At 49.2% G+C, this 22,039-nt stretch overlaps 1 non-coding gene across 1 annotated transcript; it reads right to left on the bottom strand.

Annotated features, from left to right (window-relative positions):
- Positions 1-210: 210 nt before the first annotated feature.
- LOC115802502 (U6 spliceosomal RNA) lies at positions 211-317 on the bottom strand. Its single transcript, XR_004022960.1, has one exon. It is a non-coding gene; the product is annotated as a U6 spliceosomal RNA (small nuclear RNA).
- Between the last annotated feature and the right edge of the window lie 21,722 nt (positions 318-22,039).

Genomic DNA, 22,039 nt, shown 5'->3' with positions numbered 1-22,039 from the left:
TCTGAGTTCTGAGTGTCCTCCTTGACAAGGGGCCGAAGAAGTCCCTGAGCAGACTAAGTCGGACCTTCGTCCTTCTCCATCCCCCTCAGGGCCCCCGGTCCTTCTCTAGGAAAGGTCAGTGTTGTCTGGGGTCCCAGGCCAAAAGTCCCGTCTGCTCACTTATTCTTTTTTTTTTTTTTAAAACATCTTTATTGGAGTATAATTGCTTTAAAAAATATGGAACGCTTCACGAATTTGCATGTCACCCTTGCTCAGGGGCCATGCTAATCGTCTCTGTATCGTTCCAACTTTAGTATATGTGCTGCCGAAGCGAGCACTGCTCACTTATTCTAAAGCACTGGGCCCTCAGAAAGCTCACAGTCTAGTGGGGGACAGATGACCCAGCAGTACGGACCCCTGGAAGGACCTTTAGCAGGGCCGTGGCATGGCCAGGCTTCATCCCCGTTGGGGGCCCTGAGCTCCTACCCTGCCTCTTACAGGCTCCCCGCTGCCAGCCGCGCCCAGGTCACGCCACACGGACGCCCGCCTCGGCTTCCCGCGGGCCGGGACCTGCTGCTCCGCCTGCCCGCTCCGGGCCTGGCCCTCCTCACGCTCCGCCGGGTCACCTACAGCTCAGCTTCGGCTCTGCTTCTGCTGCTCACTGAGCTGGACCCTCCTGGCTGACCCTGATCCTCACGAGATGACCACACCTTCCCTCAGGGAGAGAGGAAAGCCCGCTCAGGCCAGCCCTCGCCCCAGTCAGGATCCCTCCCCAGTGGGCCGTGCCATGGCAGCAGCAGGCGGAGGGGAAGAGACTTGGGGCTGGGACACAAATCCAGAGCCCAAATTTGACTGTATACCCCCCTGGCTGTGAACTCTGAAAACTTCCATTTCCTCCATATCAAGGGAGATTTTCCTTCCTACATCTCAAAGTTACAGAGAAATTGGACCCCTTACCTGTTAGAGGACCCACCACTGCACTCCTCCCCTCCCCGAGGACCCTCCGTGACCACACAGACTCCCCCTAACCCTGAGTAATCTCCCCCAAGCAGCAGCACAGAAGAGGCAGGGCTGAGGGTCAGGGCCGGAGAGTCAGAGACTGGGTTTTAACACAAGGGCTAATTGTGGGTCCCAGGACAGCCCTGCCTGGCTCCATTCATAAAAACACTATTTTTAGCCCAGGACTGGCTGCCTGCGGTCCCAGTGGGGGTGGCCAGGCCATGTGTCACATCTGAGTGATCGTGGACTCCCTCTGACCAGGAAACAGGCCCACGGGGACCAGCTGCTGCATCCCAGGGCTGCCACCACATCTGGGAGGAGGTCGATGTTCAGCAGGACTGGAAGTTTAAACGTTCTAACACCCAAGAGTGTGGGTGTGTGGCGTGGAAGCAAGAATTAACACACCTCGAAAACTTCCTAGTGCCAAGTGCTGCTCTGACTGAACGTGTATTAACCTATTTAATCCTTACTATGGGGTATATACTATTATTATCCCCATTTTATAGATGAGGAAACTGAGGCTGGAGCCATTAATTTAACCTCCTTGAGTCCACATGGTAGTAGTGGGTGGAGCAGGGGGATTTGAAGCCAGGCTGTTGAGCTCCAGCATCCATGCTCTTACTGTACAGTCCCTTGGAATCTGGACCATGGGCACTCTGTCAGCTACTGCCTCTAGGTCTTTCCGATTCAGGCTCCAGAGCCTAGCCCCACTCTTAGCCCACAGAGTTCTCTGGGATCACAGGGAACATCCAGTCTTACCCTCCCTTGGAGGTGAGGGAATTGAGGCCCAGATAGAAGTCCAAAGTTATGGAGTCAGATGGCTCTAATTCCGAGGCCCAGACAATTCCTACTGAATCATTCTGTGAGACAAGTTCACCTCATAACCTGCCCGACACCTCAGCCTATCCTTGGCTCCAGAACTCAGTACCTGTGCTCTTTCGAGCAGGGAGCCTGGGCTCTGGAAGCAGATTTGAGTCCTGCTCCTGACTTGCTGTGTGACCCTGGGCAAGTCACCTCACGTCTCTGAGCCTCAGCTTCCTACCCTGTAAAATGGGAGCGATTGGGCTACCTTCCTAAGGCTGTGGGCTGGGTATAAGTTGCCTGAGGTTTCAATAAGTGTGAGTTTCCTTACCCTGGGACCCTGGGCTTTTCAAATCGTTAAGTAATCTCTCCTGTGAACAAGATGCATGGTGTGAACTTGCCCAGGGCTACTTCTGGAAACGGAAGATGGTGGGATTGTAGATACTGTAACCAGCTGTTGGGGAGACATTTGGAGCAAATCATGCCATGCCGACATCTGCCTCGTCCTCAGATTCCCAGCAGAAGAGAATGTGGCAGAAGAGACGGGGGAGACATGGTCTGTCCATCCTCTGAACAAGTTGCCCAGATGCGAAAGCAGAACAAGCATTGCAGAGTTCAAGTCCACCTTAGCCACATCCCCTCTAGGTGACCTTGGGTCAGTCTCTGCCTCTCCCAAGGTCTCAGTCTCCCAGATGCAGAGAGAGGCCAGGGCTCTGTCTGGGCCCTGGTTTTCTGTGACATGGCCGGAGCAAGCCCCCCTTTCAGGGTCTTGTGTGCTTCACCACCACTACCACACACACACACACACACACAGATATCTCACACCCTGCGTCTCTGCTCAGGGGATTTCCACAGCCTAGCTTCTGGGCTCACTCTGGACTTGCCCATGACCCAAGTGAGCAGCTCCCCATGATGGTCTCAGTCCCTGAGTCCCATGGCCTACAAGCTCAGCTCCCCACAGGTGACTTTTTCCAGTGTTGAATCCTAGTTGCAAATCTCCTGGCCAGAGAATCTGAGTGGCCCAAGCGAGATCAAGAGGGCCAGTGAGCTGGGTCATGTGTCATAGGCTAGGGATGGAGCAGTTGCTCCAAGAACAGGGTGTGGATAAGGAAGAAATCAAAGCATCTCTGATTCAGAAGCCAAACAAATACACCTGGAATGTAAATTCGTTATTTATCTACACGAACTCCTCATTTATCCAGAAAACTATCAGAGGCATCTGGAACTGGGCTTTAAATTACAAAGAAAAAGCTACCCCCATCTCCCAGCTGCCAAAATAAAAGTAAAAAGTTCATGCCCTTAACTCATCTGAGAATCTTCTCATGTGTTGCTTATCAACTCTAACAATACAAACAATTTTAACACACATGGGTTATTGGTTTTCCACTAGAGGGCATCATCATGACCATGCTGTGAAGAAGAAATGTTTTAAAACATAAACATAAAAGCAAAACAAAACTTTTAAAAACAAACACAGAGATTTAGCATCTTGGGCGATTTTTGTGGCCCGGCCAAGCAAATGCACAACTTAGGAGCCCATACAAGCATCATGTATGCAATAGTTGAAGTTCACAGTGACAGTCCTTGGACATCAAGAAAGAGTAAAATTATGTTCCCTCAATGGTTAACACACTGGAGCTGGATTACCCAGGTTCAAATCCTGACTTCCCCCCATCCTAGTTGTTTGACCTTGCCAATGTTTTTTTTAGTCTGAGCCTCTGTTTCCTCATCTGCAAAATGAGAACAATACCAAATCTACCTTCTTTGCAGGATTATTGTGACGCTTTACATTGTGGTAAATGTAAAGCTCTTGGAACAATGGTCAACACTAGCTAATATTAGTACTTTCATTGTATGGTCAGAAATTGTTAATGTGGACATATGTCCCTTGATACTAAATAAATGAAATTTTAAAAGCAAAAAAAAAAAAAAAAAAACAAATTTATGTTCCCTGACCTCCATTTAAGATGGTATAAATAGGTAACACATTATGAAAGACTTCCATTTAATATAAAAAGGAAGAAAAAAAATTTTTTTTTAGTTTTTCACAGAAGGAATAAACCACGTCCGGAAAATGCATTCTTATGGAATAATGCAGTTATAATTGATGTATGACTATATAAGGGTTTACAAGCCAATCCAATGAAAATAATAAATGGAACAATTTTGAAACCAAACTCTATAACTAGCAGCTAGAGTTTCGTCACTGTAGGAATAAAGTGCTTTAACAGTGACTTCAGTTGGATGGAGGACCTCAGGGACCTTGCCAAGAGCTTGAAAGTGGATGATTTTCAGGAGCGATGTCCAGTGCCGAACCACTACATAATTTTACCCTCTCGCCTCAGGCGAGCCCCTCGTACGTGGTTATAAGGGGGAAAAGGAGACCGTGCAAAACTGTAGTGTGTTCAAATTTAAGACTCGGAGGGAAAATCCCTTGGGACTTTGGGGCAGTGGGTCCCAAAGTGGATCCCCAAAAGTAAGCACGTTGAAATCGATTGGAAGCTCATAAAACTTTAGGACATCTGGGGGAGGAATCTTAAACACATTCCCTAAGTGATTCTGATACATGTGGTCCATGGATCACACGTTGAGAAACACTCCTCGTCCCACTTCACAGATGGGGAAGTCAAGGCCCAGAGAGGAAAAGAACTAAGACTTGAAGTCACACAGCAAGTCAGAAGCTGAGCTGGCCTCTGGCCTGTCCAGGGCTCCTTTCCACCAGATTCCGCCTACCCACGGACTGCCTCCCGGGGCTGCTAACATTCCAAGGAAACTTGTAACAGGAAAGGAAATGTCAGCTGTGCCTGTTCCGATGTTCAAGCGGCCATCGTGACTCCAGGTTCTGCCAGACACAGCCCTCAGAGTTCGGGTAGCCAAGCTCCATGAGACCGATTTTTCCAGATGGGATTGGGGATGGGATTACAAAAGCCAGCATTTATTTTTATTTCCCCAAGAAAATAAATCGGCAGTTTTGCTCCAAGAAAAGTGATCAGAGGAAGCAGTGTTCCCAGCCAGGAGGAGGTCCTGGACCCTGGCCAGCCCCTCGCAGCCCCCTCCAGTGCTGCCTTAACATCCTGAAGGTGTCTCGCATGGAGTCGGGTCCTTAGACAAAGCGCCTTTTGGGCTTCGGATTCAAGAACCCTCTCCTGTCGACAGTGGTGGCTAAAGGGCTCCGGAGGTGGAGGGTTACTTTCTTCCTGGGGACAAAAGGAATTTTCCCCAGCGTCTCCTATTACACCACCCCCACCCACCCCCACAAAAAATCTAAAAATGGAGGGTGGTGGAATAAAAGCCTACTGCCAGGTACCACAGTTATGACAGTGGTTTTCAAAAGAGGACAATTTTGCTCTCCTGGGGGTGGGAAGGGACATTTGGCAATAGCTGGATGCGTTTTTGGTTGTCACAGCTTGGGGGAGGAGGGTAACTGGCATCTTAGTGGGTAGAGGCCAGAGACACTGCTAAACATCCTACAACACATAGGACAACCACCCCTCACCCCTTGCCCAAAATGTCAATAGTGCTGAGGTTGGGAGACCTTGAACTATGCGCAAGTGGCTCAGGATGTTAGAAGTCTGGGTGTGAGTCCAGCTTTGCCTCAAAATGCTGTGTGAGCTTGGGCAAGGCCCTGCCCTCTCTGGGCCTCAGACTCCCACCTGTACAAGGAAGAGGTAAGGAGGCCCCTCTCTGGGGCTCTCACAGTTTTGGTCATTCAGGACTTGGGAGACCAGGAGGCCTGAGACCATGGGTCTGCCTTCGGCAGCTTAGACGTGGCTATGGGAGGATTGAGGGGGTCTACCCAGCACCCCCCCATGCCTGAGGGGTAGACAATCAGCTCTTCTGAGCCCCTCCCCCAAAGCGCAATATCTGGAACTCCTGCTCCACCAGAAACGGAAAAACCATTATCTGCAGATGACATCACTTTGCAAAAATGCAAGTAGCGGGTGGTTGCCGAGCAGAGCTCCAGGGAAGGGTGGGGGGAAGAAAGGGCTCGGAGCGTGCCAACCACCAGCAGCGCTGGCATCCAGCAACTTCATGCATCTCAGGATAACCCCGGACAAGTTCCTCAACTTCTCTGGACTTCAGTCCTCCCATCTCTACAGTGAGAGACCAGACCTGGGTGTTGCCAGGAGCCCTTCCTGTTGGGAGAGTCCAAGACTCTGCGACTCTTCCAGCTCAAGTCTCAGGGGGCCTCTGGGCTGCAGGTGCACAAGGGAGTTCCCCACGCACACAGGAGCCCAGGGCTGGGGGCTGGAAGAAGAGGAAAGCGGCCACCCTGCCCAACTGGGCCACACAGAGGCCACGGCAGCCACCAAAGTGTTTGAAAACAGACTCTCTTCCTGCAGGACCGGGCACCGGTCTCACCCACCAACCCAATTTCTTTCTTGGTCTGGAGTTTGGTAGAACATCCTGAACCAGCTGAGTGCTGGAAATAGCAGCCCAGGGGAGCCTGCTGTAATGCATGGATGAGAATGGTCCACAATCCAGCATCTTTCCACCTGTGGGTCCCCGGGAGGTGAGGGAGCCGTAAAGAGCAGCTCTGATGAGCAGAGTGGGCTCAGCTACCCTGGAGGAGCCCAGGGACCACAGTCAGGAAGCCTGGGCTCTAGGCTCAGCCATGAGGACAGGACCTCAGCTTCTTCTTCTAGACAAGGAGAAGTTTCATCCAGAGAGCCTGGAGGGTCTCTTTCAGCTCTAGGATTTGGTGGCTCCAGAACAAGCCCAGGTTACGACCCCACGTGGGGCAGAGCTCGGCAGAGCTGGGTGTCTTTAGCCGATGACAGTTCCCTTCCTGCTCCCACCTCCATCAAGAACAGAATCACCAGGCTTCCCTGGTGGCGCAGTGGTTGAGAGTCCGCCTGCCGATGCAGGGGACACGGGTTCGTGCCCCGGTCCAGGAAGATCCCACGTGCCGCGGAGCGGCTGGGCCCGTGAGCCATGGCCGCTGAGCCTGCGCATCCGGAGCCTGTGCTCTGCAACGGGAGAGGCCACAACAGTGAGAGGCCCGCGTACCGCAAAAAAAAAAAAAGACAAAAACAGAAACAGAAAATAACAAGCGCTATTAAATGGGAATGTAAAACGGTATTAATGGGAATGTATTAAATGGGAATTAATTATTATTATTAATTAAATGGGAATGTAAAACGGTACAGCCACTATGGAAAGCAGTACGGTAGTTCTTCAAAAAATTCAAAATAGAATTACCGTATGATCCAGCAATCCCACCTCTGGGTATATATCCCAAAGAATTGAAAGTAATTTCTCAAAGAAATATTTGTACACCCATGTTCATAGCAGCATTATTCACGGTAGCCAAAACGTGGAAGCAACCCAAGCGTCCATTCGCAGATGAACAAATAAGCAAAATGTGGTGTATACATACAATGGAATATTATTCAGTCTTAAGAGGAAGGAAATTCGGACACGCATGGATGGACCTTGAAGACATCAGGTAAGTGAAATAAACCAGTCACAAGAAGACAAGTCCTGTATGATTCCACTTACATGGGGTACCTAGAACAGGTAAAGTCACAGAGACAGAAAGCAGAGTGATGGCTGCCAGGGGAAGAGGGGGTGGGAAATGGAGAGAAGTTGCTTAATGGGCACAGAATTTCATTTTTGCAAGACGAAAAATTTCTGGAGATTCATTGCACAACGATGTGAATATACTTAGCATTACTGAACTGTTCGCTTAGAAATGGTTGATGGTAGAAAAAAGAAACAAACTTATCAAAGTATATATTTTAAATATGTGGGGTTTAGTGTGTGTTTACTACACCTCAATAAAGCTCTTTGAAAAAAAAAGTCCCTTCACTAAACTCTCCTCATGAAAACTGTTGGTTCCCATACTGGTCTGTACATTAGACTCTTCTGGGATCTTTAAAAAATTCCAAAGCCCAGGTCAACACCCCAGACCAATTAAATCACACCCCCTTCAGGTAGGACTCGAGCACAAGAGTTTTGATGCCTCCCTGATGATTCCAATGTGCACACAAGTTTGAGACCCACCGAATAAATCCTTGGATTGGGCCATGTGTTTCTTGCGAGGAGTCTGCACAGTTAGCTGGCTCTCAGGCCTATCGTGAGGATTAAAAGGAATAGCGAATGCAAAGCATTTAGCGCAGCTCCTGGTACTTAGTGCTCTATGACATGTACTGAAAATCTCGTTGGCTTTATCATTATTATTTCTCCGGGACTCCAGGTTGCCGTGGGTCTCCGGGAAGCTGCAGAGGAGGCGAGAGGGGTGGGTATCAAGACAAACCCAAGTCTTGGCAGGTGGGAGGGGTCCCCAGCTAAGACAGAGGAAGGTGGGGATTCTGTGCTGGCTGGGGGGCTTCTGTGAGGAGCCCAGGCCAGGAGGATGGCAGACCTCCCACGGTGCCAGGAGGTACCCGCCTCCAGGGGCTGCTGCTGCCAGGCAGCTGGCACAGCTCAGAAGCTCCGGAAAACACTGCGGTCAGGGGTCACCCAGGGCCAATGGGAGAGTTGGTCCAGGAAACAGCATGGCCTGCAACCAACAGACTTTTAGCTGATCTTCTAATTTTTCAGGGGTCCTCAACCACTCTTAGCAGCCTCAGCAGCCTTGAGGTAACTACTGACCACCACCAAGTGTCTGCCCTGGTGTCCACTCACCTTGCTGGGCTGGGCATGGAGGGCGAGGGAGAGCAGGCCTCCCTTGGTCGCTGCATGGGAACTGCGAGATGTCGAAGGGCCGTCGCGTTGGGGCTGCCTAAAGAGGGGCATCTCTCCTGCCCAGGAAAGCGCTTTGGATGAAGAGGTGCTGGCCCAGCCTGTGTTTTCTCCCCAGGCCATCCATCCATCTAGCCATGCAACCATCCAGCCCACAAGCACTTCCGGAGCACCCACTGTGTGCCTAGCTGGGGCCCTGACATCCGATGGTGAGCAGGACCTTGAGCCTGGCTGGGGGAACAGGGGGCGGGAGGAAGGAGAGGGTCCCATGGCAGAGCAGCCCACAGCAGACAGACAAGGGCTCAGATCCTAGCTCTGCTCTGTATCTGCTGCGAGTCTGGGGGAAAGTCGGTCCACCTCTGGAGCCTCGGTTTTGTCTTCTGCAAAAGGGTGACAGACCCATCCTCACGGGGTTGCTGATGAAGGAAATGGGACGCAATGACATGAGGGTCCCTGTTTGGCACCGTTTGAAGCTCTTTCCCCAGGAGGGGAGGGCAGTCCCCTGAGCCCCGACCCTAGCCCAGGCCTCTTACCTGTGGCAGGGCTGCTGGGGGTGGCAGCTTTCTGGGGATAGGAGCCAGACCCAGTGGACCCCCAAAGCCACAAATCCACACCAGGAAGCCCTCCTCCAGAGCCTGGAACCCGGGAGCCTGGGTGCCTGGGTCCCCCTCCAGCTGCCATGCTGGGGGACTGTGGGCAACCTCTTCCCTATCTGTCCCTCAGGGCATCATAAGCCCGCCCAGCACTGATATTCCAGGAAAAGGTAAAGACTTCACAGTCCCTTTGTGCAGGTGGGAAAGTAGAGGCCTAGGAAGGACAAGGATCTATTCAAGGAAACATGAATCTACATCAGAGTCAGAACTAGAAGCCAGATCTCCTGGCTCCAAATCCCTAGCACCTCTTCACACTCCCCTCCAGAGGGGTCTGTGCCCTGGGATGGGCAGGGTACCAGGAAGTCCAGTTAGAAGATTCAGCTCCCTCTTTAAGGGACTCCCCAACGAAGCCTCAACTCCAATTATGCAGCCAGACTACCCCTCCAAATATCCTCCAAGCAGCCCCGCCTCTAGACAAGTCCCTCCTCTGCTCAAGCACCTTCCATGGCTCCCTATCACCCCACAGAACACCTAGCATAAGGTCCCAGTCTACCTCCCCAGGCTGATCTCCCTGTGTTCCCCCACCTTTGCCTTACATTCTGGTCACCACACAGTAACCACTGGCCCATCTCCAGGCCTTTGCTGATTCTGGTCCCTCCTCCTAGAACACCTTTGCTTGCCTCCTTCCTTTAAGGCCATCCAAATGTCACGTGCTCTAGGAAACTTTCCTTCTCCCCAAATCGGACACAGCCGCTTCTCCTCTGGGCTACCAGAAGACTCCCTTAGGTTGGCTCTGGGTAACTCAAGTGCCCATCTGTCTCCTCTCCTCCAGGAGATGGGGAGGTAGCTGGGAGCAGACTCCAAGTCACACCCACCTCTTGTCATCTTCCCATCCTCAGCACCAAGCATTAAAAGAGGAAGGGCTAAGTGATCCCTGGTTCCCTGAGCCCACACCAGGACGAACAGACAGGGACGCTTCCGTGCCCATTTGAGACCCAGTTCCAGGTGGGAGGTGGCTGGCTTCTGGGCCTGGCGCCTGGACACAGCCATTGACCCCACCTCCAGTGGCTGTTTTGGTTTTCCTTCTCCCTAGGCAAAGGCTGCAGGGGCTGTTCTGAGCCACAGCTGGTTTTTATTGCATCAAGGCTCAAAAAAGGCCTGGGCATATTTTTAGAGAGAAGGGGAAAAAAGAATATTTTCTTCCCTGACCCGAGATGGGGGCTTGCTCCAATTTTCCATCTGCTCTGCCTTCTGGGTGGAGCTGGCGGGGAAGTTTCTCTGCAGGAGGATCCTGCAGGACAGTGGTTTATGAGCTCATAGATATGGCAGCACTCACACACACATGCCCATAACCTTGAGCCCGTGATGTGGAGAGAGGGAAGCCATGCCTCAGACGAAGGACAGTAGCGAGCAAGAGAGACCCAAAATCCCACTGAAAGAGGGTGACTGAATTGTGGCTGAACCAGGGGTCCCCACGCTTACACCCCAGAGCCTGGGGTGCGCAGTGTTCCCACTGGGCTGCCTGGATCCATAGGAACTGGGACCAGAATGAAGAATGTGTTTGATGCGTCTTTCAATGGCTGGTTTTCAATTTTCTGAAGATACTGTCAGGATGAACGAAATACAAATCATTTCAAAGCATCACTGAACTCATAGAGCTTTTGTTGAAATGCATTTTCTCAATCAAAAGATGCTAAATGCACCGGAGTTCTGCTGGTGTATGTGCGTGTTTGATGTGTGTGAATATGGTCTATGTGTGTGACATGCGTGGTGGAGTGTGTGTACTGTGTGTGTGCTGTGTTTGTATGTTCATGTGTAGCGTGTATATTTGTGGTATGGTTTGTGTGGTGTGTGTGTGATGTGTTTGATGTGTGCTCTATATGGAGGGGAGGTGTGTGTGTGATGTGTGTGTTTGATACATTTTGTGTGTATTGTGTGTATTTGATGCTGTGATCAGGCCAGAAGCACATCTGGAAGGGGGACTATGCTGGGGAGGGGTTCCCCTGGCACACTTTTCAAAGTGACAACTTTTCGAGATCTTTCCAGGGCAATTTGTTAGGGAAAGCACAACACAGAGAAAGCAGCTGAAAGGAAAGGGGCCATGTTACGAACTTACTCCCCACCTAACATCCGAACTAAACTTTGCCCCTGGTGACACCCAATCCTAAAACCCCCAGTCCAAAGAGATGGAGGCAATACAGCTCAAGTTCAGAGAAGCCTGCAGCCCAGTGTTACCCAGAGAGTAGGAGCCGGAGCCCAGCCTCCTACCTCCTCCCCCCAGTGGGCTGGCCTTCAGTTCCAGAGCCAACAAGCAAAGCCCACAGTGGTCCTGGCAACTGTGCCCAGAGCGGGCACTCAGGGACCTGGGCTGTCTACAAACATGGCCTCGTTTCCCTCTCACACCCACCCATCAAAGGAGCATGGTTACCCCATTTTATCGGAGGAGGAAACAGGCTCAGGGGGAAACAGAAGTAAAGGCAGGCCCCTGGCAACTAGGAGGAGAGAGGAAGTCCCTGGAGACAGGAAGGCAGGCTCTTGACTTTGGGGATCAGGCAGGGGAGTCAGGAGCGGCTTGCACACTTGTGAGCTTTTAGCTCCATGAGAGCCACAGCCTCTTCTTTCATGTCTGCAGAGGTGTAGGCCCAGAATTGGCGCCAGGAGTGGGTGGACATTGGATGGGCCTTTCCCCGACCACCTCTCCATCCTTCCCTGGCAGCTCAGCCAGGCCAGGCACCCTCATACCCATGTAGCCCCTCTATCCCCAGGCAGCAAGAACTGCTAGAGGCTCACCCCCTACTTCTTAGAAACTGAGGCAGCCCAGCTGGGACCGAAGGGAGCTGGGCTTTTCTGGCAGAAAGTCCCAGATTCGAGGCCTTCCCAGCCTAGAGGCCTTGGGCAAGTCCTCCTCCCTCCCTGAGCCTCAGTTTCCTCATCTGTAAAATGGGGATAACAACGGCTGCCTCCTGGGGTGGTTGGGGACCGCATGTGGGTGTGTGAAGCGCTTGACAGAGGCCTGGCACACGGAGGCGCTTGACGGACATGTGTCCTGTCCCCATCCCCGGCTGCCCTGGTCAGAACGACTTATAGCGGGGCTTGACCAGTCCAAAGGTCCCTCCGCTCCTGGCCCCAGGAGAAGCTGCAGAAGAAAGAGAAACAGCAGTTCTTGGAAAGCCACCATGGAGTCCTCCCGGGATCAGGCGGGCCAGTTAGCAAGATGCCACTGGGCGGCCACACCAACCATGGGGCCTGGAGTGGCCCTCTGTGACCTCTTGGCTGCCTCACTCTGAGTTCCATGGTCCTGTTCTCCACTCTGTGTCTACCCCTACACCGGCCACCGCCATCAGACATCTCACTTGACCCTCCTCTGCTCAAAGCCTCTCCCCTCCCCACCATTGGCATAAAGTCCTTTATGCCACCCAGCATTCCAGGCCCTCTCGGTCTGGCCAGCACCCGCTATTCTCTCTCCTGCACCTCTTCACCTTGCACCCCTCACACTAGCTACAGCCAGTCCCACATGGCCACCTGGTTTTGTTACCTGTGGGAAGAGCTTAGTCCGGGCCTGGCCCACAGGGGACTGCTTAGCAAGACGTAATCCAGAGTCGGCAGAGACACCAGGCTTATGTCCCCCCAGGATTCTGTGCTTGAGATACCATTGCTCTTCTCTGGCAATTTCTGACTCACACTTCAAGACCCCCCTTAGTCTTCACCTCCTCCAGGAAGCCTTCCTTGATGCCCACCCCTCCAGGCCAGTGTAGGTGCCTTCTTCCCAAGTAGAGCTGCCTGGTGGCCCCCAATCCTCCTGTCACTGCCGTCCTGTCTAGGTAACTTCAGTCCCCACCCAGCAGCCTGGCATGTCCTCCCCCCAGTCCCCATGGATTTCGGTAGGTCTTATGTCCACTCATCGGTCCTTGCTCTCAGCGCTACGGCTGCCCTCTATCCCAGCTGCAGGCACCTTACTCCCACTTTATCCCAAAGGCCTTGCAGTGCAGAGTCAATTTGGGAAACAGGGTTTACCGATGTTTTGGAGACAGCAGAGAGCCATTCCAGTGCTGAGAACAAAACAACATTCAGCCGACATTCAGAGTCAGGCAGCGTAATTCTCAGGAATTTGTCAACCACCCCTCACCCCAGAGAATGTCTCACCAGCTGGAGGGGGTTGGGGGGGAACCTGACCTCTGGGAGGGGTCTGGCAATTCCTCCCTCTCCCCACTCAGAGCCCCTCCCCCTTTTCCTGTTATGATGAAGAACTCTGTCTGGTTGGCTCCTTGGAGACCCCGGCGGGGCCCCACCTGAGACAGATTCACTTCTCTGCCGATGTGCAAAGGCATCTGCCATCGGTTATTTCACATGGCCATTGCTCTGGGCTGAACTGTGCCTCCCCAAATTCCTATATTGAAGTCCTAACCCCCCGGACCTCAGGATGTGACTGTGTTTGCCGACAGGGCCTTTGAAGAGGTGATGAAGTTAAAATGAGGTCATCAGGGTGGGTCCGAATCCAGTAGTACCAGTATCCTCATCAGAAGAGGAAATTTAGACCCAGACACACACAGAGGGAAGACCGTGTGAAGACAAGGGGAGAAGGCTGCTGCTGTCTGCAAGCCCAGGAGAAACAACCCTGCTGACACCTTGACCTTGGACTTCTGGCTTCCAGAACTGTGAGAAAACAAATTTTTGTTGGTTAAACTCCCCCAGTCTCTTAGGGCAGCCCAAGGAAGCCGACACAGATGTTTTGATGCCTCTCTCATCGCCTGTTCGTGGGCCTGTCTCCCCTTTCAGACTGTGAATTCCCCAAAAGCACTGGACAGAGCTGACCTGTCCCTCCCGTACCCACCAGACCCTGAGAGGTTTGGAGGGCATTTCCTGGGCGAACACCTCCCGAGATAAACAGAACTATGGTCCATGGGTTCATTCAGTCAGCAAATGCTGGCAAGCAGAGAGCGCTGAAAATGCATGTCTCCTCCCTCCTTGGTGCCCACCTGTGGCACACCCACCTGGCCTCTGTTTCAGCCCTCAACAGCCCTGAGAGAAAGGCTCCCCTCCATTTTACAGATGAGTAAACTGAGGCCTGAGGAAGGCGAGTGACGTACGCAAGGTCATTCATGGAGTCAGAGCCACTAGGCAGGAAAGCCCACGGGGCCCAGGGAGGGTCTGAGACGAGGAGGGCTGGGAGTGGAAGGTTCTGCAGCGTCCCGTCCTCTGGAAGGAGAGACAGAGAGGACCTGGGTTTGAATTTCCACTGCTTCTCTTCATTGCTGTGTGTGAGCAGGTTACTGACCTCGCTGAGCCGGGCCTCAGTTTCCACGTCTGTACGACAAGGCTGAGAAAGGGGAGACGGCACGCCTGGTGCTTAGCATGGTGTCCGGCCCACAGAAAGGCCTCAAGAAATGGTGGTGGTGGTGGTGCTCACGAGGACGGTCTTCTGGAATCACCCAGCTGGCCCCGCACCTGGCTCCGCAGGAAGTCTGACAAATACCTTGCCCTAGAAGCTTTTCCTGCCCGTCAGCATGGGGGGCAGACAACCCCTGTTCCCCTGCCTCTGAGCCCTGTCATTCGCCCTCCGCCTGGCCTCAGTGGCCCATTGTTCTCCGTCCAGGCCCAAACCACTCCAGGCCCGCCAGGAACCAGCCGCTAAAAATAGCCCCACCGGAGGGCTGGGGTCCAGCTGCTTATCTCCCTCCGGGGATCAGAAGCTGCCCCCCTCTTCCTGGCCACTACTCTGGGTGAAGTCCAACTTGGCCAGCTCCCAGCTCACCCTCAGGGAGGTCCAAACTCACACCCACAAAATATTTTGTGGAAAATTTGAGGCCGGCTCTAATTCCCGAAGGGCAGAGGCTCAGCGCAGACTTGCAGACTTGGCTTGCGGTGGGCTGGGAGGAAGGGCCTGGAAGAACAGGCAAAGCAAAGAGAAACAGGGAAAGGCATCCGGGTGGCAGGAACAGCAGAAGCAAGGGGGAGGGATGAGGCTGAACACAGCAGTGAGAGGCTCTGGGAAGTCTATTTGGGAGAGCAGAAAGGGAGTCTCAAAGGGAAGCTCAGGCTCAGCTGAGCAGATCCCTGAATGCCAGGCAAGGCTTTCCTGACCTTCAAGGCCACGCCTTGCCTGGGGCAGGTGCCCTGGATGCCTTCACTTCCAGGGTCTCCTCTGAGTTCTCCTCCCTAAGGGATAGTCACAGCCCTGAGGGAGGAGCAGAGGGCTGGCGAGGACAGAGAGAGGTGCCTTTAGCACACCCCTCCAGGCCTCAGGAAGGGGGTTTCTCACCGGTGACGTATCATTAGGCGGACTCCAGAGGCTCTGCCTGTGGGCTGTGAACACCAAGCCTGCAGCCATTCAGGCCTTCAACTGTCAGTTTCCGAGAGCCTGCTCTGGGCTGGGCCCCGGGCTGGGTGCTGGGGACCCAGACAGCCACTCAGTTCTAGCCCTGCAGGGGCTCACAGTCCAGGGGAGAAAGGGACAAGTGAAGAGGCAAGTCCAGGATTGGGTCACTGGAGCGCAGTGCTGGGACGGCCCGGAGAAGAACCCTCCTCCAGACTTGGGAATTCAGCAAAGTGTTCCTGGAGGACACACCCCCTGAGCTGAGTCTCAAAGGTTAAGGAGGAGATGGCCATGTGAAGAGATAGCGGGAACCGTGTTCCAGGCAGAGGGCAGCATGTGCAAAGACCCCGGGGTGCAAATGAGTCTACCTGGTGTGTGTGCGTGGGCAGGGACAAGGCTGGAGATGGAGTGTGAGGGTAATGAGGCTGGAGAGGTCTTTGGGGGCCAGGTTCTAAACTTTTCTGAGCCCCCCCATGGACATAAACATAGTAGTCACCCTGAGGCTGGTGAATGAAATTGTTGGAAAAATGAAAATCAACCTAATTGAGTAGATTAAATCCTATCTTTTAAACTCAGAGTCTGGGAATTGGATCACTGATTATTCAGTAAGGAAGGCCTTGTATCGCTTGTACGTTGGGAGCTTGATTCATATGCTGTGCTTAAATCAAGCATATCAATATTATACAGACAGCATCTTCAAAAGTCCTTCCCGGGAGGGCCCAGTCAGGCAGACATGGGCTCTAGAAAAGCCCAGCCTGCACTGGTCTGTGGGTGCCTGCAGCCTGGAGTGAAGAGCTTAGTTCTGGTGAAATATACAGAAGGTAGATCATTCTTCCCCACCCTTGACATAAGGCACAGCCATGTGACTTGTTTTGGCCAATGGGACATTAGCAGACAAGTTTCAAACAGAGATTTAAAATACACTTGCACCTGAAAGAAAAATTAATACCAATTCTACACAATCTCTTTTGGAAAATAGAAAAGGAGGGAGCACTTCCCAATTTATTTTAGGAAGCTGGTATTACCTTGATACCCAAACCAAACGAAGATAATACAAAGAAAGAAAACTACACACCAATATCCCTCATGTATATGATGCAAAAATCCTTAACAAAACATTAGCAAATAGAACACATCATCGTATTTTAAAAATTATACACCATTACCAAATGAAGTTTATACCAGGGATGCAAAGCTGGTTCAATATTTGATTGGTTCAAAAATCAATCAGTGTAACCCACCACATTCACAGGCTAAAAAAGTAGTCATATGATCATATCAATTGATTTTTTAAAAAACCCGTTTAACAAAATTAAACCCGTTTAACACCCACTCAGGGTAAAAATTGTCAAGGGACTTCACTGGTGGCGCAGTGGTTAGGAATCCACCTGCCAATGCAGGGGACATGGGTTCAAGCTGGTCCGGGAAGATCCCACATGCCAAGGAGCAACCAAGCCACAACTTAGCTGTGCGCCACAACTACTGAGCCTGAGCTCTAGAGCCGTGAGCCACAACTACTGAGCCCACGTGCCACAACTACTGAAGCCTGCGCACCTAGAGCCGTGCTCCGCAACAAGAGAAGCTACCACAGTGAGAAGCCCGCATACTGCAATGAAGAGTAGCCCCTGCTCGCCACAACTAGAGAAAGCCTGTGCACAGCAACAAAGACCCGATGCAGCCAAAAATAAATAAATATTAAAAAATTTAAAAAATATACAGAAGTCCTCCCAATATTATTTTTTTTAATCTCAAAAGTTAGGAATAGAGGGCAACTTCCTATATAAATAAATAAACTTCCAATATAAATATATGTGTACATATAAATATATGCAAATGAACATGCTATATAAATAAAACAGCTTCCTAAATGAATAAATAACACCTACAAAAAACCTACAGCTGATATCATATTTGTTGGTAAAGACTGAAGCCCAATAAGTCAAGAAAGGGAAATAAATGGCATACAGATCAGAAAGGAAAAAATAAAACTGTCCCCATTTGCAGATGACATGATTGTCTATATAGAAAAATTCAAGGTATCTACCAAAAAAAACTCCTAGAACTATTAAGTAAGTTCAGCAAGGTCACAAGTTACAAGATCAAGGTACAAAAATCCATTGTATTTCTATGTGCTAGCTATGAACATGGGGAAACTGAAATATAATATCATTTACAATCACCAAAAAAGAATGAAATACATAGGTGTAAATCTAACAAAACATGTACGGGACTTGTATGCTGAAAACTACAAAATGCTGACAAAAGAAATCAAAGAAGATTTAAATAAATGAAGAGACATACCATGCTCATGGATTGGAATATTCAACATAGCAAAGATACCAGTTCTCCACAGATTGAAATACACATTTAACACAATTACTATCAAAATCTCAGGAAGATTTTTTGTAGATGAGGCAAGATTATCCTAAAATTTATACAGATAGATAAAGGAACTAGGATAACTACCACAATTCTGAAAAAGAATAAAGTGGGAAGAATTACTCTACCTGATTTTAAGACTTATATAGCTACCGTAATCAAGACTATGTGGCATTGATGGAAGGATAGAAACATGAATCAATGAAACAGAATAGAGAATCTAGGAATAGACTCATACGAGTATGGCCAACTGAATTTGACAAAGATGCAAAAGGAATTCAATGATAGGATGGCTATAAAAGAAATTACAACAAATCTTGGTAAAGATGTGGAGAGATTGGAACCCTCATACACTGCTGGTGAGAATGTACAATGGTAGTCTGGCAGTTCCTCAAATTTTTAAACGTAAGAGTTTATGACTCCAAATCTAGGTATATACCCGAGAGAATGGAAGACATATTTCCACACAAAAACTTGTACATGAATGTTCATAGCAACATTATTCGTAATAGCCAAAATGTGGAAACAACCCCAATGTCCCTCAGCTGATGAACAGATAAATAAAATGTGGTATAGTGTGCGATATTTGGCATGTGATATATACAATGGAATATCATCAGGCCATAAAAGGGAATGAAGTACTGATCCATGCTACAAGACAATGAACTTGAAAACATTACGCTAAGTGAGAGAAGCCAGACAGAAAAGACCGCATATTGTATGATTCCATTTATATAAAATGTCCAGACTAGGCAAATCGGTAGAGACAGAAAGGAGGTTCATGATGGCTCGGGACTGAGTGAGAAGGGGTATGGGGGAGGGAGTGACTCCTAATAGGTGTGGAGATTTTTTAGGGGATGATGAAAATGTTCTAAAATCGATTGTGGTGATGGTTGTACAACTCTGTGAATATACTAAAAACCATTGAGTTGGATACTTTAAATAGGTGAATTGTATATGTGATTATATCCCAATAACGCTGTTATTAAAAAAATAAAAATCAATGGATGAACGATATTCTTTTCAACAAATGATGCTGGAGCAATTGGACGTCCTTATGCAAAAAATAAACTTCAACCTAAATCTCACATGTTATACAAGAGCTAACTCAAAAGGGATCATAGAATTTAAATGTAAAACTACAAAATTTTTAGAAGAAAATGTAGGAGAAAATCTTCAGGACCTAGGGCTTGGTGAAAAGTTCCTAGATATAACACCAAAAGCATGATCCATAAACGAAAAAAAACTGGTAACTTGGACTTGATCAAAATCCAAAGCTTTTGCTTTGAAAAACATGCTATTAGGAGAATGAAAAGAAGCTACAGATGGAGAGAAATTATTTGCAAATCACATATCTCACAAAGGATTCCTACACAGAACACATAAAGTGCTCTCAAAACTAAACAGTAAAAAAGCAAACATTCTGATTAGAAAATGGGCAAAAGACATCTCACCAGAGGATATACAGGCGGCAATAAGTACATGAAAAGATGTCCAATATAGTTAGCCATTAGGGAAATGCAAATTAAGACCTGGATGAGATAGCATTACATACCTATTAACAGCTAACATAAAACATAGGGGCAACATTACATGCTGGCAAGGATGCAGAGATCTCTCACAGTCATCTAGTCAAAGGTAGCTTGGCAGCTTCTTAAATATTAAACCTATACTTAAACCATATGACTCAGCAGTGGCACTCCTGGACATTTATCCCAGAGAAATGAAAACTTGTGTGCACACAAAACTCCCTACACGATTGTTCATAGGCACTTTATATGTAATAGCCCCAAATTGGAAACAACCAAAATGTCCCTCAGTAAGTGAATGGTTAAACAAACTACCGTGCTTCCACACCAAGGAACACTACTCAACTCGGCAAGAAACAGGATTGAACTATTGACACACACGAGAGCGCGTGTGGATCTCAAGGGTATTATGGTGAGTGGAAAAGACAATCTCAAAAGGTCACATACTGTGTGATTCCATTTATATAACATTCTTAAAATGACAAAATTATAGAGATGGAGAGCAGATTAGTGGTTGCCAGGAGTTAGGGATGGTGGAAGTAGAGGACGAGTGTGACTATAAAGGGATATTGAGGGAGACCTTTGTGGTGAAATAGTTCTGTATCTTGACTGTGGTTGTGGTCACATAATCTACACATGTGATAAAATGACACAGAACTGTACACACACACAGTACCAATGTCAGATTCTGGTTTCGATATTGTACTATAATTAAGATGTAATTGTCGGGAGAAACTAGGTGAAGGGCACATGGGACCTCTCTGTACTATCTTTGCACAATTTCCTGTGAGTACGTAATTATTTCAAAATTGAAAATTGAAAAACAAAAACCTCTTTCATGTCAGTGAGAACTTGCCCCAGGTAGGTGCTGACCCTTCGTTGGGTGGGTGGGGGGGGGGGGGGAGGGACGCATGGAGCAAAGCTGAGCCCGGCCCATAGTGAAGAGCCAAGTCCAGCCCAGCTCCTCCTGGATCAGTTGACTCTAGCTGACTTGTTGAAGCATGAGGGAGAATAAATGATTGTCGTTTTAAGCTACCGAGCTTTGGAGCGATTTGTTTTTCAGCATTAGTAAGACAATAGCTGACTAGTACATGCCAGCTTGCCATGTCTCCTCTCCACTGCCCTAAGAGGATGGATGTCTGTCACTGGTGACTGTGGCAGAGACATCTAGCTGTTCCCCAACATCCACTCTACCCTTCTGTTACCCCAAAGTAATAGAACCTCTGGTTTTTATCTGGTCATATGGCTATCTGGATTCAGACTACATTTTCCAGCCTCTCTTGTAATGAAGTGCAGCCCTGTGACCAAACCCTGACCAATGTGATATAAAGGAAAGTATCATATGACAGTTTATGGGAGCCTTCTCTAAGAAATAATTGACATCCACCTTTTGCCCTCTCTTTCTTACCCCTTCACTCTTCCCACATGCAGAAGTGATGGCTGGAACTCAAGCAGCCATTGTGGACATGAAGTGGAACTTCCAATATGAGGATGGCAAAGCAACCAAGTAGAAGGAATTAGGTTCCTGATGATCATGGAGACGCCATACTAGCCCTGGTATATATCAATTTCCTTTATGCAAGAGAGGCTACAAACTTCTCTCTTATGTTTTCTGTCGCTCACAACAGAGCACAATCTTTACTTATACAGTAGCTTCTTACCTGTTTTCATGAGTTTATTTTGTGTAACTACTAACCATGCTAAGGACTACTATATGCCTCCCATCCATTGAATAAGTATTTATTAAGCACTTACTATGTGTCAGCCAATGTAATAATGCTGGGAAAACAGTAAGAAGAGGCACAGACGTGGCCCCTACCCTCAAAGCCTTTATAGTTGAGAGGAAAAGACAGCAATGAAGTGAACGCATATGTATAAGTAATTACCATCTATAACAAGGGCCATGAAAGAGAGGCACAAGGCACTTTGTGAGCAGGAAGCAGGGCCCTCCTCTAGTCAGGGCTATCAGGGAAGGCTTCCCTGAGGAAGTGACATCTAATCTGCCCTCTAAGGGAAGAGAGGATAGGAATACAGCTTAGTGCTTAAAAGCATGGGCTTGGACCCAGTCAGCCTGAGTTCAAAAACCATCCCCCTCTTGTCAACATGTAACCTTGAGCAAGGCACAACCTCTCTGTGCCTCAGTTTTCTTGTCTGAGAAATAGGGTTTTATTTAATTAAACACTTATATAGGATTTACAACGTGCTAGGCACTGCTCTAAGTACTTTACAGGTGTTAACGCTTTTAATTCTCATTATAGCTACCTTATGATACTAGTGCTATTCCTATCCCCAAATACAGATGGGTAAACTGAGGCCCAGAAAGTGAAGCAACTTGCCCCAGGTCACACAAATGAGTGGAAGAGCTGGGAGTTACCTCAAGTGATCTGGCTCCAGAATACATCCTCAGGACACTACACTGTAGTGGTTAATAACACTGGCTCTTAACTCATGGGGTTGCTGTGAGCATAAAATAAGAAAGTGTCAGTCAAATACTTAGCACACTGCCTGGAAAATATTAAGTGCTCAATAAATGTTAGCTATTATTATTGTCATTATCATTAGCAAGTACGGGAGAAGGGAAAGAGTGTTCTAGGCAGAGGGAAACGTACATACAAAGGCCCTGAGGTGGAAGGGAGCATGGTGCGTTCAAGGACCCGAAAGCAGAGCAGAAGGGCTGTATGCAGAGAGCTCACAGGCTGCTTTTATCCTTCACAACAACCCTATTAGTGGGAACTATTATTACCCCCTCTTTATAAATG

Source organism: Delphinapterus leucas, chromosome 6, assembly GCF_059928025.1.
Source record: "Delphinapterus leucas isolate spDelLeu-1000000601 "Yukka" chromosome 6, BTC_Dleu_Yukka2, whole genome shotgun sequence".
In the NCBI taxonomy this organism is placed as follows: Eukaryota; Metazoa; Chordata; class Mammalia; order Artiodactyla; family Monodontidae; genus Delphinapterus; species Delphinapterus leucas.
This window is presented reverse-complemented; position numbering and strand designations above follow the sequence as displayed.